At 40.1% G+C, this 17480-nt stretch overlaps 1 long non-coding RNA gene across 1 annotated transcript in view; it reads left to right on the top strand.

The window, feature by feature from the left end:
* LOC109549576 (uncharacterized) overlaps positions 1-17480 on the top strand; it is a 173814-nt gene that overhangs the window by 42939 nt on the left and 113395 nt on the right. The window contains exon 4 of the long non-coding RNA XR_012332035.1: positions 16-161. This is a non-coding gene — a long non-coding RNA (uncharacterized lncRNA). The remainder of the gene's footprint in view (positions 1-15; positions 162-17480) is intronic.

Below are 17480 nucleotides of genomic sequence, written 5' to 3'. Positions count from 1 at the left end.
GCTTATTAATTACAGGGAAAAAGAGGATAACCTCAGGGTGGAAAAGCCTGGCACACAACGTGCATCAAATGATCTAAGTGAACATCACCAGCATGAGGACAAAAATATGGGGCACTTGATAGGAAGTGATGGAAAGTATTTCTGTGATTTTCCTGCCAAAGGTGAGTAATCTGAATCTAATCATGTGGAAACATCAGACAAAGTATAAAGGGACACTTTTTGAAAAATAAAGCAAAACAAAAACTGGTTTATAATCTTCAAAAGTATCAAGGCCATGAAAATTAAAGAAAGACTGAGGAATCATGCCTGATTGTTAGAAACTAAAGGGACATGAAAAATAAATGCAACATAAAATGACAGGCCATGAACAGGTTTGGTAACTTTTAGCTTTGTAACACACCTCTGACTTGGGGAGAACAGCACTTTCATACAGGGACTCTGTGAGGTTTTGATGAAAGGCAATGAGATCATATCTGTGCTTTGCATTTCTTAGAAGTGGTACGGGGTATTCATGCATAAGTACTGCACAGTTTTAGTTTTTTACAAGACTATAATGAAAATGGAATAAAGTGAGGCATGAGTTTCTAAAAAAAAAAATTAAAAATAAATAAATAAATAAATGCAGCACGTAATTCTGGATTGGATCTTTTCCTATAAATGACTTACTGGGAAAAATGGTGAAACCTGAATGGGGTCTGTAGATTAGGTGGCAGCAATGTAGCAGTGTTAATTTCCTGGTTTTGATAGGTGTGTTTTGATTATATAGGCTAATTCTCTTGTTTGTAAGAAATTTACAATCAAGTATTTAAAGTATACATTAAAGTATTTACATTAAAGTATTTTGTAAGAAATTTACATTAAAGTATTCAGGGGTGATAAGCATCATACTTACTCTAAAATGGTTCAGAAAAGAAAAGTTCTTCGTACTACACTTGCAACTTTTTTTTTATGAATTTGAGATTGTTCAAAATAAAAATTTGAAAAAATGTATACAAAAGAAATCGTCTTGTAGAATGGATTGATGTAGGGCAAGAGAAGTCAGGCCACCAGGCAAGATGCTTTTGCAGTAAACTGTATACAAAGGACAGTTATTTCCAGTAGAATAGTAGTAATAGAAATGGAAAGAAGTAAAGAAATTTGTCATATGTTTAGGAGAAGCAACTGATGGCAAGTGGAGCTTGAGAGAAAGAGATAATTTAAGGATGATGTCTAGGTTTGGGGACTAGACACCAAGGTGGTTAGTGATGCCATTTTCTGAGATGGGGAAGAGTGGTTTGGGAATTAAACTAAGAGTTCTGATCTAGACATGTTAAGTCGGAGACGTCAGTGAGATATCCCAGTGAAGATGCTGAATAAGCAGTTGGAAATATGAGTCTGGCACTTAGGGGAGAGGTATCAACTTTGGAGTCACCAACACAGACATGATTTCAGCCATAGGACTGAATAAGATCACTGTTTCAAGCAAGGCTCTTGGCTGAAAACATCTGGATCTCCCCTAGCATAAAGGTCAGACAGAGTAGTGTCAACCCTTCAACTTTGTTCTTCTTCGGCATTGTGTTGGCTATGCTGGGTAATTCTTCTTCTTCTTCTCCTTCTCCTTCTTCTTTTTGTCTTTAGAGCAGTAGGTTTTCCCTCAATGAAATCCTTAACCTCAACATTTGGAATTTACTTTTTCTTTGCATTTTGACAGAAGAGAATGGGGGAGGCTGTTTGATCCTTTGATGTTATTATTAAATCCACAGATATGAATTTCCTGTGTCCTGTGATCCTGAGAACTTAGGACACTTGGAAGGTCACCATGAAAAATTTGTTCTGTTGATGACATTTTCACCCTTCTCTTATTACTTAGAGGCTTCAGTATGAGAAGTATATTTTAGAAATTCATGTGGAAAATAATTTTTTTTTAATTGTGCTATTTTGCCTTCAAGTGAAGCTATAGTTCTCCTGGGCTGACATCATAGCCATTTCCTCACCCTTGGTTGTAAAGGCCTCCAGGAGAAAATTATGTGATTGTATATGTAAATCAGATCGACTCTTTAGATTAAAAAACAATGCTTGCCTGATGGCTGTATCTGCCTGTCCTCCATTCTAAAGGGCTCTTAAGAAAAGTGACTGTTAGATTTTTCCTATGTTGTATTTGTATTTGTATTACCTGGGTTTGACTTTTTTTTTTTTTGTGGTACGCGGGCGTCTCGCTGTTGTGGCCTCTCCTGTTGCGGAGCACAGGCTCCGGACGTGCAGGCTCAGCGGCCATGGCCCACGGGCCCAGCCGCTCCGCGGCATGTGGGATCTTCCCGGACATGGGCACGAACCCGTGTCCCCTGCATCGGCAGGCAGATTCTCAACCACTGTGCCACCAGGGAAGCCCCAAGGGTTTGCCTTTTTTTTTTTTTTTTTTTTTTTTTTTTTTTGCTGTACGCGGGCCTCTCACTGTTGTGGCCTCTCCCGCTGCGGAGCACAGGCTCCGGACGCACAGGCCCAGCGGCCATGGCTCACGGGCCCAGCCGCTCCGCGGCATGCGGGATCCTCCCGGACCGGGGCACGAACCCGTGTCCCCTGCATCGGCAGGCGGACTCCCAACCACTGCGCCACCAGGGAAGCCCGAGTTTGCCTTTTTGAATAAGAACTTCGCCAATCTATCTCTACCTAAAATACTGTCAGTTCACTCTTGCAGTAAGGAAATGGTGAGAAACCCATTCTTACCTCCTTTTTCCAGAAGAATCAAAACGTCAAATTTCAGGTATAAGTGCCAGTTCTGGAGTCAGATTGTTAGGGTTTAAACTGTGTGCAAACCCTGTTAAAAACCTGTGTGATCTTGGTAATTCACCTGATCTACGTCCCAGTTTCCTCATTTGTTAAAAGGGAATATTGTGAGGATCAACTAAAATAGCTCTTGGAAAGTTCTTAGTATAGAGCTGGCCCACGGTAGGTACTAAATATGGAAATTTTGTCATTACAGTAAGTCCCCTACATACAAACCTTCAAGTTGCCAACTTTCAAAGATGCAACGTCAGGTGTGAATGAAATTGCCGTTTGCCCTCCATCTCCTATTGCTGACAATCCTTCAGCTCTCCTGTCTCCCACCTCCTCTCCCTCCTCCGGTCAGTAACTCTTCTTGCCTGTTCACTCGATGCCAGCTGCTGTATGCCAGCTGTCATACTGCACTACTGTACTTTTCAAGGTACTGTACTGTAAGATTAAATGTGTTTATTTTTTGTTTGTTTTTTATAAATTATTTCTGTGAAAAGCATTATAAACCTATTACAGTACAGTACTATATAGTCAATTGTGTTAGTTGGATACCTAGGCTAACTTTGTTAGACTTACAAACAAATTGGACTTACGAACTCGCTCTCAGAATGGAACCCGTTCGTATGTAGGGGACTTACTGGAACTTTATTATTATTCACCTTACTGTTCTAAAACCATCCTTCTTGAAGGGACAGAATTATGACCATGTCGTAGCTTGAGCTTTTTCTGAGCTTGCATAGCATCTTCTAGAGACCTCGGTTACCGTTCTTATCACATGGTAGTAGAGGCAGAGCTGGCCTGCAGCCAGGATGCCCAGGTGCACTGGCCAACATCTCTGACTGGCTGGTGTCCATAGTATGAAGTTAGTTATATATTTTGAGTATCTCCCTGATTATAAATGTTACATTGCTGTCTCCCCTGTTGGATTGAGAGCTCCCAAGGACAGGGTTTGTGCCTTATTGATTCCCAGTGCCTGAGACCATGCTTGGCACATAGTAGATTCTATATAACTCTTTGTCGAAACAAAAGAACTTGTGGGACTTTGAGTTACCATAGTGGACTTGAGATATTACAGGAAAGCTAGCTACCCTTTGGGTGGAACTGTGGAAACAAATAATAGGGAGGAGCTGTATGTAGGGAAGAAGGTGGCCCTGAGCCCTGTCTCAAGTCAGATCTTGGTAGGAGTGCCTCCAGCCTGTAGCATTTTCCCATCAGCTTTAACCAGTTAGACATTTGCTCTCAGACGATTGGAGGTTCACTTTGGGAGGCATTTATTACTTGTCTCCTTTGAGGTGTCGAGCTGTGCAAACTGGCCACCAGCTGCTGCTTAACGACCCGTGCCCTGTTGTCACGTATGCCCTTCTTGCCTCTATTCCCACCTCTGCGCCTCCCAACCCTCTCCCACACATGATTAATGTAAGGGCTGCAGACAGCATGTGGGTTCCTTATCTTCCACCACCTCAGTATAGCCAGAGGAGAGGAGAGATTCTAAGATGTTTTCAAAACATATATGAGGAAGGAATAAAAAAATTCCCAACTAGTTCAACTGGCTGAAAAAAGCCTACATACAGTCTTAATACCAAGAGAACTTACATGTATAATAAAATAATCCTTTCCATTCCATGGTCCTATGGTTGGGATTGTGTTGGGTAGTTTCTAGGCCAGAAACTTCTCAGAGCAGTGCTTTTCATTTTGGGGGTGTGGAGGTGGAATCTAAACCCAAATCTAATCAAATGTATGATAAAAGTGTGACTAGTGCCAAGAAGGCATAGTAAAAGCTAATTCACGTCTGAAATGAAATTGTAGACTCCACTGACCATAACAACTAATAATAGGAGCTTGAAGGCAGGCAGAATGCTGGGATGAGCTTTGTGAGACACCTCTGAACCTCAGCACCCACTTGAGAAACAATTATCATAATGATAATGAGACCACCTAATGCCACATGAATAGGGTGCAAAGCAAGACAAAATGTGTGTGTGTGTGTGTGTGTGTGTGTGTGTAAAAGAAACAGAGAAATGGAAAGAGAAAGAGACAAAGAGAAAAACTGAAATATAATTCCTTAAGGTAATTGTTTCTTCTTGGGCAAGGAGACTGAATGAATGGAAAGAAGTTTAGGCCAGGAATCAGGAGACTTGGGTTTAGGCCTGGAGCTTGGTCCCCCTGAGGCTCTTGCTTGCTTGCCTGAACCTTGGCCGCATCAGTTGGGAAAGACCTCATGGAGTTACTGTGAAGTGATAACAGAGGTACAGCTGCCTTCAAAGTAAACTGGATAAGTAATGCGAGCCACTGTTGCTATTTTTACAGAGGTGTAATACCACGATTAATGATTAACAAAGGGTGATGTGGTAGACCTGCATATACTATCTTAGGCAGGCTGTCTGCTCAAAGCTATTTCTATCATGACTGAATCACGCGCCAAGTCTCATGGCTGCTGGCTCATAACAAAAAGGTATAGTCATGTTGCTAAGATTATACACCAGCAATTATCTCTCAAAAGGAGATAGAAAAGAGAATTAACTCAGCACTCTAAGAACAACCTGGGAACCTTTTAGGAAATAAAAACTATAAGATGCCCTGGAGTAAAAATTTAATAGCAGAAGTTGTATTTTCCCCTTTCTCCCTCCCTCCCTTTTTTCTTTCCTTTCTCTTTCTCCCTCCCTCCCCTCCCCTCCTTCCTTCCTTCCATCTCATTCCACACTGTTTTTTTTACCAACACTATTATTTTTCCATTTTTTATGTAATAAAACTGCATGTCTTGCAAAAAGAAGTAGTACAAAATAACTTTTAAAAAGGTAAACTCTAAAAAAAAAAAAAAAAAAAGGTAAACTCTGATGGTATGTTCTGCTATGCACAGATTAAAAAATTTGGAATGTGTCTCCTATTTGCTAAGTAGGTGTCATCGTGATTTAACAAAGACCTGGGAGAAAAGGTATTAACATTGGTGTTGGGGATGGAAATGACTGAATGTCAACTAGAGCCATTTCCCAAGAAAAATTTTACTGTATTATGCAAGTGAAATATCACTTCACACTCTCTAACTCACTTCTTTAAACAACAATCAAGCACCATCTCTGTAAGACTGTGCTGGGCTCTGGGAGGACTACCAAATAAATAGAGCATGATCCCTGTGCTCAAGGAGCATCTTGGCTACTCTGGGAAGCATTAGAGGTGTCCCACTGCAGTGTACTGGTAAGATCAAATCAGGGCCAGGGCTCAACATAATCATGCCTTTGTCTGTATGACTTTTTTCACTGTAAATGCCATGCCCTTTCCTTATTAGATGGTGGACTCCTTACAGATCAGGTTAAGCGGTGGCTCCTCTGGAATGTCTTCACTGCTCGCCCAGAGTTAGTTAGCAACCTCCTCCTATTTATTTCCACAGTACTTGGGGTCACAAAGACCCGGATTCAGATGTGGGCTCTGCCCCTTGTTTACCCTTGTGGGTAAGTTACTTGACCTCTTTGATCATTAGTTACGTCTATAAAGCGAGTGTAATAATACTCCCCTCCAGGTGGTGGCGCTGTGAAGGTTAAATGAACTAATATAATGTAGATGCCTGGAACTGTTGGTGATCCTCAAAACATGGGTTCAATGAATAAATGATAATGTTTATAATTCTCTGTTAAAAATATTTGTAAACCTTGACTTCCACACTAGCTTACTGTCATGCTACCTACCTGCATCTCTGAAGCTTTACCCATAGAAAACTCTTCATAAATATTTGATGACTAAACTAATGAAAGAATGGATGAAAAGTGATCGTAGTGGGTAAGTAAAAAAGAAGACAGAGTTAATTTACCACTATGCTCGTGATTAAATTATAATTTTGTGAACTCATTAACAAAGTGGGAGCAATCAATTGATTTTGTTAGAAAAGGTAAAGCAAATATCCACAACCCAGCAATGCTGCTGATAGTGTGGCCTGACAGTCTTGACAGCTGGAGCGAATTAGCTTTGAGCTGGATATCTTATGAGCCTTAGGAACTACCACAATATTTGGGTGAAGAAGGTAGTTTTTCCAAAACACGGCACATTGTCATGTCACCAGGTTGTTTTCTCTCCTAATGACAGATTATTTTGATGTTTTGGTGTAAAAGTACTCCTCCTGTTATCAGTTTATAATAGATTAAAATGAGCTACACAAATGTGATCATCATAATTACAGCGACTCTGAGTTTATGATTTCCTCTATTAATTATTCTTTGGTGGTTTAGCAGTACAAGAGTTGGAGGTATCAAAGATGGCTCTGGTTTTATGTATTACCACCCCGTCTTTTTACTTCCTATGAGTAAACATTTACTAAATGGATATATACCACCGTGAAAATATCCTCATCTTCAGCGCTAGCATTGTCATTTCTCATATGGAGGGAACTATCTTTGATTAGGAAAAATATATATATATCTTAGAACTTTTAATTAATTATTTATTTTTGGCTGCGTTGCGTCTTTGTTGCTGCGTGCAGGCTTTCTCTTTCTTCAGCGAGCGGGGGCTACCCTTTGTTGCAGTGCGCGGGCTTCTCATTGTGGTGGCTTCTCTTGTTGCGGAGCATAGGCTCTACGCACATGGGCTTCAGTAGTTGTGGCATGCGGGCTCAGTAGTTGTGGCTCGTGGGCTCAGTAGTTGTGGCTTGTTGGCTGTAGAGCACAGGCCCAGTAGTTGTGGCGCACCGGCTTAGTTGCTCCGCGGTAGAAAAATATCTTGATAAATCACTTGGGGGCAAAGTAAGATCCTGTGAGTATGGGATGGAAGGAACTAACGAAACAAAAAAGACAGCAGGATTGGGCAGGAATTTGAGGATGAGACGGGGGGTGGGGGGGAGATGGAGAGAGGAGGGCTGAGCAACAGGGGAGGAGGCAAGAGCCCAAGCTGTGGAAACTGCCCAGGGACTCATGGAAACAGAATTGTTTAAAACTAAATTGCAAGTTGTTTCCACTACTGGGCTGTACTGCAAATTGTATCTCTGGAAACCTTCAAATCTTTGGGTGGAAATTATGGGCAGCCTGAGTCCACTTCTGGGTTGATATAGTCCCAGACAGGGAGATCATGAGCAGAAGATAAGAGCCAGAGGGAACCTTGAGCCGAGAAATGCCGCTTGCACCCCCTGCCCTGTCCCACCCCTGGGATTTTACAGGAATCCTGGGGAGGGGTCCAGACTTTCCACATTTCTCTGAAAAGATGAAATCTTTTCTGGATCTTAAAAGAAGGGAGAGTAAAGAAGTGGCTAAGAGTGTTAGTTCAAATCTCTGTATTACTTGGGGCAAGTTACTTAGCTTTTAAAAGTCTCATCTGTAAAATGAAGCAAATCATGATAATAGCACCTACTTTGCAGGGAGGATTAAATTAGATAAAACTAGTAAAGTGCTTGGAACAGCCCCTGGCACATAGCAGGTATTTCATAAATGTTAGGTGTTAGTGTAGTTATTATATATGTGAAAAAAATCTATTTCCGTTGTGTTTCTGGTCAAAATGATTCTTTTGCTTAGAAGATTCAGGCAGTGAACGCTGCCAGGACTTACACCTTCCAGAGCAATGATGAGGGCAAGTCTCAGTTCTTGGCAGAGTCTTTTTACTTGACTATGTTTTCAGGGTGGCAACACCCGTGTGTTATATGCAGAAAATATCTTCCTTCCGTAGGCCAGTGACTTTGACTCTGGCTTACCAACACATAGTTCCCAACTTTTTGACAGTGGTGATAGTGTTTTGGAAATGTGCCTGGATCATCATACTAATCGTCCCTTATATTTATGTAATAACCTTTTAGAGGTTACAAAGGGCTACATACACCACCTCTGTGAATAAAGATACCCTTATCTTCATTTTGCAAATGAGAAAAGCTGGTTATCCACGTCACCAGATTCAAGGGGACTGCAAATTAGAGCCCAGGTTTTTGGACTCCTTTTTCATTGATATTTTGAAATATGAAGGGATGTTCTTTATCATCTAAAGTGGCTCTAATATGTGCAAACTCCTGCCCAGAAATAGAAAAGCAGAGGAGGATAGTTTTGAGCTATTTTGCATATCAAAGGAGTTAGTTTTGATTGTTTAAGATCAGAAGTTTATGCCCAAATTAAATGCAAACTTCCAGTGCTAATCTTATATATTTCCTTCATTTGAATCACTTTGGAATTTGTGATTTGCTTTAGTCAGTCAACTAATTTAATAAAAAGAAAATCATAGGCTCCATTCTTGGAGCAATTCTAGTAAGGTCTCCTTTATGTACCAAAAGACACTATTCCCTTGAACTTTCCATCTCCCCTCTTCTCATAGTTCAAAATATCACCCCAACCCTGGCGCCAGGGTGCATGTCCTTTCCAAATTAAAAGGGAGATGCCAGTGGCTGCATCAGTTACTCTATGTCCTCTGCCCTCTATTTTTATCTTTTTTATGTGATCACAAGATAACAAGCCTATGACCCATAATGCCTTAGAAGACAAAATATTTGGAGAGGAAGGGGTGGTGTATGGTGGAAAAGGAGGGCAGACAAGGGAAAAGAGGGGCCCCAATGAGGACAATAACTTTAACTGGTGAAGAAGCCTGATTGGAGGAGAAACTAGAAACTTGCTTTGTAAAATATTACTTTAAGTATCTGTTAAGTAAACTGAACCTGAAAGTTTGAAAACTCAGGTGGGGACTTCCCTGGTGGTCCAGCGGTTAAGACTCCACACTCCCGATACAGGGGCCTGGATTAGATCCCTGGTCAGGGAACTAGATCCTGCATGCCACAATTAAGATCCCACGTACCACAACTAAGACTTGGCACAGCACCCCCCACAAAAAAAAATCTATCTCATAAAAAAAAATGAGAGCTTAAAAACAAATAAAAATAAAAACTCAAGTGGAGCTAGAAACCCAGGGCTAAATTAGGTGTCTCTTGGAATTATTGTCTAACATTTGGAAAGTGTAGAGTGAGAATACTATGCTAGGGAGGATGGCTGTTCAGTAATTGTAACACCTTTACTCTGGTGACCTGAACAGGTTAGGACAACTTTGTTTGATATGCATATTGCTACCCCCAGCTATATGTTTTTTGTTTATATTTGTATGGAATTTTTTCCATCAGTTCACTTTCAATCTGCGTGTGTCTTCAGATCTGACATGAGTCTTTTGTAGGCAGCATACAGATGGGTCTCATTTTTTTTTTTTCCTTTAGCCACTCTGTCTTTTGATTGTAGCATTTAGTTTATTTACATTAAAAATGATTATTGATAGGCATTGCTTGGGTGATTTCCACTATTTTGTCTTCCAAATTGCTGACCTATTCTTCTGTATCATCTAATCGGCTGTTGATTCCCTCTAGGGTTCAGGTGATCTTAACAGGTTCTTAAGGTGTCATTTCCACACACTGGAGAATCTGGCTACTTAAAGACTTAAAGATAGTGAGGGGTGTGTGTGTGTGTGTGTGTGTGTGTGTGTGTGTGTGTGTGTGTGTGTGTGTGTGTGGTGGGCTGGTTCACATTGAAAGAGGGAGTAGAGGTGGGAAAAGGTAAGACAGCCCTGGTCAAGGGGAAGTTCTGGAAAGTTGACAAGTCCCAGAGAGCATTTAACTTCTATAAAGGACAGGTTCCTTTTAAAAAATGCATGTGTAAATTCACTTTGTGTTCTCAGTTAACACCTTCTCTGGGTTTCTCTCTTTAGGGATGTGCTAATATGTGGAGAATGAGAAACCAGACACTAATGGATAGGGTTTCATGTTGTTGTTGTTGTTCTATAGCTATAAAAGGTATATCTTCTACCTTTGGCATTGCAAACTGATTTGTATCACTCTGCTTCACTATCCCAACCGAAGGAGGGAGAAGAAAGAAGAATGACCCCAGAACAGAATGCAGTTCTGCCATCTCTCGATTTCAGCAGTACAGAAATGGTTTAATGAATTAGGATTTTTAGAATAAATTAAATCTCTTCCCATCACTCTGAATATGTAATTAATGACAGCACAGCCTTTTGAACAAAGAAAGATGGCAATACCTGGCCATGTTAATTAACAATATATAGATTTGAAATGTGCTCTTCCAAAACTTTCAAATCAAATGCTAAATGATGCTAAGGGTCTTCAAAAGCAATTAGGGGAAAAACATATCAAGTTGACCTTCATCATCTTCACTAATTAATATTTATTAAGTGTCTAGATATCTTGCTTTGTGTTGAAAAAGGAAAAGAATCTGGAATTTTATGATAGTTGTTGAAATACTTATGAGTTTAATGACAAGGTAAAAAAGGGAATAAATGGACTATTTGAGCATAATATGAACTATTTGAAGAATTTGGGGATTTATTGAGGAGCTCTCATTAGCAGGATCCTGAAAATATCTTCCCAGAACTAATGGGTTATGCTTCTGAAGTATCAGTTTATTCCTTTAAGGAGAAATACAGTTAAACCATGGCAGAATCTTTGGCTAGTGTTTGAATGTCAGCAACGATCCCTGTCTCTACTCTCTATAACTCAGTTCAATTCAATTCACCTTTATTATGTGTATCATGGACCAAAGTCCAGTGCTAGACTTTGCTGGGAGATAGAAATTAATAAAATAAGGTCATTTACTCAAATAAAGGATCTAGTGGTTAAGAGACTTGGGTCCTGAGGAGTCCGGCTCCTGGCCAAAAAAAATCAATGTGTGTTTTTTTCTTCCCAACCACAAGGCAATTACAAAGGTTCTACCTGACAGGTCTCACGTGTGCATAGCCGTGCAAAACAGTTTCACTGAAGGGAGATGCAGTCAAAGACTCGCCCCTCTGGCTGGTCATGCTCTTTGCATCTGTGCATTCCTGGCCCAGGCACCTTCAGTCCTAGGTTTCTTTATTTGGGGACTCGGTCTGAGATCTTCTTCAGATGCCTTTGCCAAGGCCTCCTTATGGGTGGGGGTAGGAGGAGGGGGAAACCTTGAAGACACTTTTCCCCACTCTGACTCAGTACTTCCATACTCCTAGCTCTTCCCACCTCTGCCCTGGCCCCAGGGTCCATAAAACTGCAGGAGCCTTTTGTTTGGGGCCTCTCAACTGTGAGGCAACCCCATCTTCATGAGTTCACCTGACTCTTGACAAGTGTGCCATTTCAAAGGGAGAAAAGGAATAGGGGGCACTTGGTGCTTTCTCTTGTTTGAGCCTCTTGTACTGTGGTAGTGAGTGATTAAAGGTTCACTGCTACTTCCTTTTTTGCTTGTTGGTTTAATTGGCCACTTTGATACCTGATAGCTTTGTGAGCTCCTGACAGGTACTAGTCCAGGTTCCATCACTTCCTAGCTGTATAGGATTGGGCAAGTTAGTGAACTCTCCCAACCTTCATTATCCTACTATAAAATGAATGCAACACTGTGATTGTATCTATTCCGGAGGGTTGTTGGGAAGATTGCATGAGATTATGCATGGTTGGCATACAGTGAAGTTTTTAATAAATATTCTTATATACTATTATATAAATGTATTAGCATTGATAGAAATCTTACAACATTTTGAGGAGACTGACACATGAACAATCATTCATTCAGCATGCCTTGCATCCCTATCAGGCCCTGGTTCTAAAGAGATAAGATGCACTGCGTTCTCTTGGCTCTCAAAGAGCTTTGGAGTCTAGAGGGAAGATAAATGTGCAACCAACAACAGCTGAAAACCAGACACATATAAGATGATACAGGAGCTCGGGGATAAAGGCAGTTCATTGGTGAGGATGTTTTTGTCTGAAAGAAATAGAAACTCAACTCAAATTGTCAAGTACTTTGAAAATTTATTATTGCACATCACTATGTTGAGACACTCTCCTGCCCAAGGATGCCATCAAGGACCCAGATTCTTTCCACCTTTCTGTTCTAACAGTGTTGGCTTCATTCTCAGACTGTTAGTAAGGAGACACAATATCCAAGCACATCCAAACATGATAATGTGTAGAAGAAGAAAAAAAAACCAAACCCATTTCTTTCTGTATGTCTTTTTAGGAGCAAAGAAACTTTTTCTGGAAGTTCACTAGCCAACTTCTCTCATCTCACTGGCCAGACATGGGTTATGTGCCTATCCGGTACAAATCACTGCCAAGAAGAATGAAATTACCCTTAAAATCTGGAGCAGGGATGAGATTAGCCTCTTTTGAAGTACATGGATGCATGGAGAAGGGTTATGTTAGAATGAAGTTTATATTAGAAGTGGGGACAGGATGCGTATTTGCAGGAACCAACCATGCCCACTATAGGCACCCAAACATGCATGAGAGAGTCAAGAAAAACTTACATATAAGTGAGTGCCCTGAACTGAGACTTGAAAGGTGTAAAATTTGACAGGTGGATGGTAAGAATGGGGTGGTTTTTGGTGGTGGAGTGTATACTAAACAGAGGCAAGAGTAAGTGCAAAGTCAAGGAACCATAAAGCAGCATGGGACTTCTACTCCCTTCCAAGATGGAATAACAGGAACTAGATTGACTCTCCCACCTGGACCAACCAATAAAACTAGAGAAAATATATAGAACAACAGTTTTCAAGACACAGAACATCATGCAACAAAGGATAGTGATCCCTGAGAGATGGGAAACGAACAAATCATACAATTGTTTCAGCTTAACTGTTTTAAGAGTTTCCAGGTCATGGCATAGGGAGGATGTGGGATTACAGAGAAAATATGTTTACGTTTCTACACAGTTAGGGATTTCTGAACAAATTTTACTGAAACTTGGAGTGTGATCTGAGAGCTAGTCTTAGAAGTTAATTTAAAACTGTATAGAGAGTGAGATCTCCAGAGAGATTTACCTAATGCCAGAGATGTGTGTTTACATTTCAAGAGGGGATGAAACCTGGAACTTGGAAACATCTCTGAGTTGTAAATCTGGAGACATAGGAATTCTTTTTTCCCTGGAGAGATTTATTTACAGTCCAAAAGGTTAGAGCAAGACATTTCGTAGGAGACTCTCAGATGTGGAAGGGGAGGCAGCTGCCTCTTTCTCCTGTATACAAGAACAGGCAACTTATTTTCCTGTGTTCCTCACCTGTGGGGCGTGCTTGCCGTCCATATAGGACAAATTTTTATATCTGGTTCTCATCATGTTACTTTGGAGATATGGGGGAGTGACACTGCAATATTACTCTCTTGATCTGGCTGTGAGTATAATGAGAAATCTGTCTCTGATCCAAAAACTTCAGTGTGCATTAAGGACAAAATTAATAAAGGTGAGTATTAAAAACATAACAGAGGGGGAACCCAGGTGGAGATTGGCAGACTTCCTAAGTTGAGGAGATGGAAATATGAGTCTGGGGAAACCAAGGTAGCTAGAGTTTGAAAAAGTAACAAAGAGGAGTTAGCTGCACAGAGGGAGAACCCTGGAGAGTTTCAAAAGCTTTTCTTTGAATAATCAATAGATTACTTATCAGTGCATGTGTGTAAGAAAACTACTCAAGGGAGTTAGAGGGGGAAACAATTCAAAAGGATTAGAAAACAGTCCCTGGCACTAACACAGTTCCAGGAATATTGTTTATTCCCGTAAGCCAGACTGGAAAAATTTATAGTTTATGGGCAATTGTGTTGAAAACTCAGTAGCAGGGATTAATTAATCCTAGATGGGAGTACCATTTGGGACCTGCATAACAAATCATAAAAGCGAGACCCAATAAAGATCAAACTGTTTCTGAGTAACTAACTGCATCCCAGGCATACTTCTTGAATATTTATATGAGTACAAAAATACTCAGTACCCAGCAAGTTAAAGTTCACAATGTCTGTCATTCAAACAAAGATTACAAGTCATGCAAAGAAGCAGGAAAACGTGATCTATAAGGAGGAAAATAGTTAATCAATCAAAACCAACCTGGAACTGACAGAGATGTCAGAATTAGCAAACAAGTACATTTAAACAGTTATGGCTGTTCCATATGTTCAAACAGTTAAGTAGAGAAGTAGAAGATATAAGAAAGACCCAAATTGAGCTTCTAGAGATGAAAACTATAAGGCTTGAGATAAAAACCACAATGTATTTAATGGGAGATTGTACATAAGAAAAAAAGATAAGTAACTTGAAGACACTGAAATAGAAACTATCCAAAATGAAACCAGAGAGAAAAAATTGTTTTAAATGAAAAGAGCATCAGTAGCTGTGGGAGAACTTCAAGTAGCTAATATACATGGAATCGGAGTCTCATAGGAGAGAAAGGATTGGGGATGGGGACAAAAATATTTGAAGACATAATTGCTGAAAATTTTCCAAATTTAATAAAAACTTTAAATGGGGCTTCCCTGGTTGCGCAGTGGTTGAGAGTCCGCCTGCCGATGCAGGGGACACGGGTTCGTGCCCCGGTCCAGGAGGATCCCACATGCCGCGGAGCGGCTGGGCCTGTGAGCCATGGCCACTAAGCCTGCGTGAACAGAGCGTGTGCTCCACAACGGGAGAGGCCACAACAGTGAGAGGCCCGCGTATGGCAAAAAAAACAAAAACAAAAACAAACTTTAAATGAAATCTGAGCACAAGAAATATGAAGAAAGCTACATGAAGGCACATAATAATCAAATTGCTCAAACCAATGATAAAGACAAAATCTTAAAAACAGAGAAAAAAGACATGTTAAATATAGAAGAACAAAGAGAAGAGTGGCAACAGATTACTCATCAGAAAAAATGAAGGGATATGGTATTAGTATGTTTAGCGAATTAGAAGTAATTTGTGTTGGTAATACTGAAGTCATGGGGAGGGCATGAGGAAATGGGCAGGGGGCAATTGCAAGAGGTATGTCTGCTTTGATTTGCTGAGATCAGATGATAAAAAGTGTTAAGTGCCCTATTACAGTTGCTAGGATGTATCCTGGAGGTAATAGGGAGCCATTAAAGATTTTTGGGCAGGAAAATGTCATCAGATTTGCATGTTAGATCACTCTTATGGCATTGATTGCATGAACATATTAATAAATGGATGAATGAATGAATGGAAGAGGATAGTTTGGAAGATTGAAAGCCTGGAGGAAGCAAGTGCAACTATATAGAAGCTATTGTAGTCAATTCATTTCATTTATTCATTTGTTCAAAATGTATTTGATGAGTCCTCCCATATCCCACACTTTAAGCCAGTTCCTTAAGGTACTATAGCTAGCATAAAAAAAAAAAGCTACTATAGCTAGTAAAGTAACTATCTATATAAAAGGCATATTACTCTGTAAGTATGTTGTAGACATCCTTTTGGGTCAATATAAGTACAGTTGTGGTTTCAGTTTCCAAAATTTTGGTTACCCTCGGCCAACTGCAGTACAAAAATATTAAATGGAAAATTGCAGAAATAAACAATGCCTAAGTTTTAATTTGTGCACTGTTCTGAGTAGTGTGATGAAATCTCTCACTATCTTGTTTTGTCCCACTTGGGACATGAATCATCCCTTTGTCCAGTGTATCCCACCCAGTAGTCATTTATTAGCCATCTGGGTTATCAGGTCGACTGTTGCAGTATCACAGTGCCTGTGCTCAAGTCACCTTTATTTTATGTGATAAAGGCCCTAATGTGCAAGAGTAGTGATGTTGGCAATTCATATTCGCCAAAGAGAAGCCATTAAGTGTTTCCTATAAGCGAAAAGTTGAAAGTTGTTGACTTAAAAAGAAAAGAAAGAAAAACACCTTATGCTGAGGTTGCTAAGATCTACCGGAAGAATGAATCTTCTATCTTTGAAATTGTGAAGAAGGAAAAAGAAATTAGTGCTAGTTTTGCTGTCACACCTCAAACTAGAAAAGTTAAGCCACAGTGCAGGATAAGTGCCTAGTTAGGATAGAAAAGGCATTCAATTTGTAAAATAAGATATTTCGAGAGAGAGTGAGTGAGAGAGGGGTCACATTCACGTAACTTTTTTTTTTTTTAAACAAGATGTTGGGGGTAGGAGTTTATTAATTAATTTATTTTTGCTGTGTTGCATCTTCGTTTCTGTGCGAGGGCTTTCTCTAGTTGTGGCAAGCGGGGGCCACTCTTCATCGCAGTGCGCTGGCCTCTCACTATCGCGGCCTCTCTTGTTGTGGAGCACAGGCTCCAGACGCGCAGGCTAGGTAGTTGTGGCTCACGGGCCCAGTTGCTCTGTGGCATATGGGATCCTCCCAGACCAGGGCTCAAACCCGTGTCCCCTGCATTAGCAGGCAGATTCTCAACCACTGCGCCACCAGGGAAGCCCATCGCATAATTTTTATTACAGTATATCATTAAAATTATTCTACTTTATTATTGTGGTTAATCTGTTACTGTGTCTAATGTATAAATTAAATTTTGTCCTAGGTATTATGTATAGGAAAATACATAGTACATATATATAGGGTTTGGTACTATCTATGGTTTCAGGCATTGACTGTCTTAGGGGGTCTTAGAATGTATTCCCTGTGGATAAGGAGGAACTATCACAGATAGTTTTATTCTTTATAACAGCTGCATACTATTCATTCATTCACTTGTCAAATATTTTTAAATCTTTTTTGAATTTTATTTTATTATTATTATTTTTATACAGCAGCTTCTTATTAGTTACCTATTTTATACATATTCGTGTATATATGTCAACCCCAATCTCCCAATTGATCCCCTCCCACCGACTTTCCCACCTTGGTGTCCATACATTTGTCCTCTACATCTGTGTCTCTATTTCTGCCTTGCAAGCCAGTTCATCTATACCATTTTTTGAGATTCCACATATATGTGTTTCTAGATTCCACATATATGTGTTAACAAATATGTTTAAAAAACATATTTGTTTTGCTCTTTCTGACTTACTTCACTCTGTATGGCAGTTTCTAG

Source organism: Tursiops truncatus, chromosome 5 (genome assembly GCF_011762595.2).
Source record: "Tursiops truncatus isolate mTurTru1 chromosome 5, mTurTru1.mat.Y, whole genome shotgun sequence".
Classification (NCBI taxonomy): domain Eukaryota; kingdom Metazoa; phylum Chordata; class Mammalia; order Artiodactyla; family Delphinidae; genus Tursiops; species Tursiops truncatus.
Note: the sequence above shows the minus strand (reverse complement) of the source record. Positions and strands in the feature narration are given on the sequence as shown.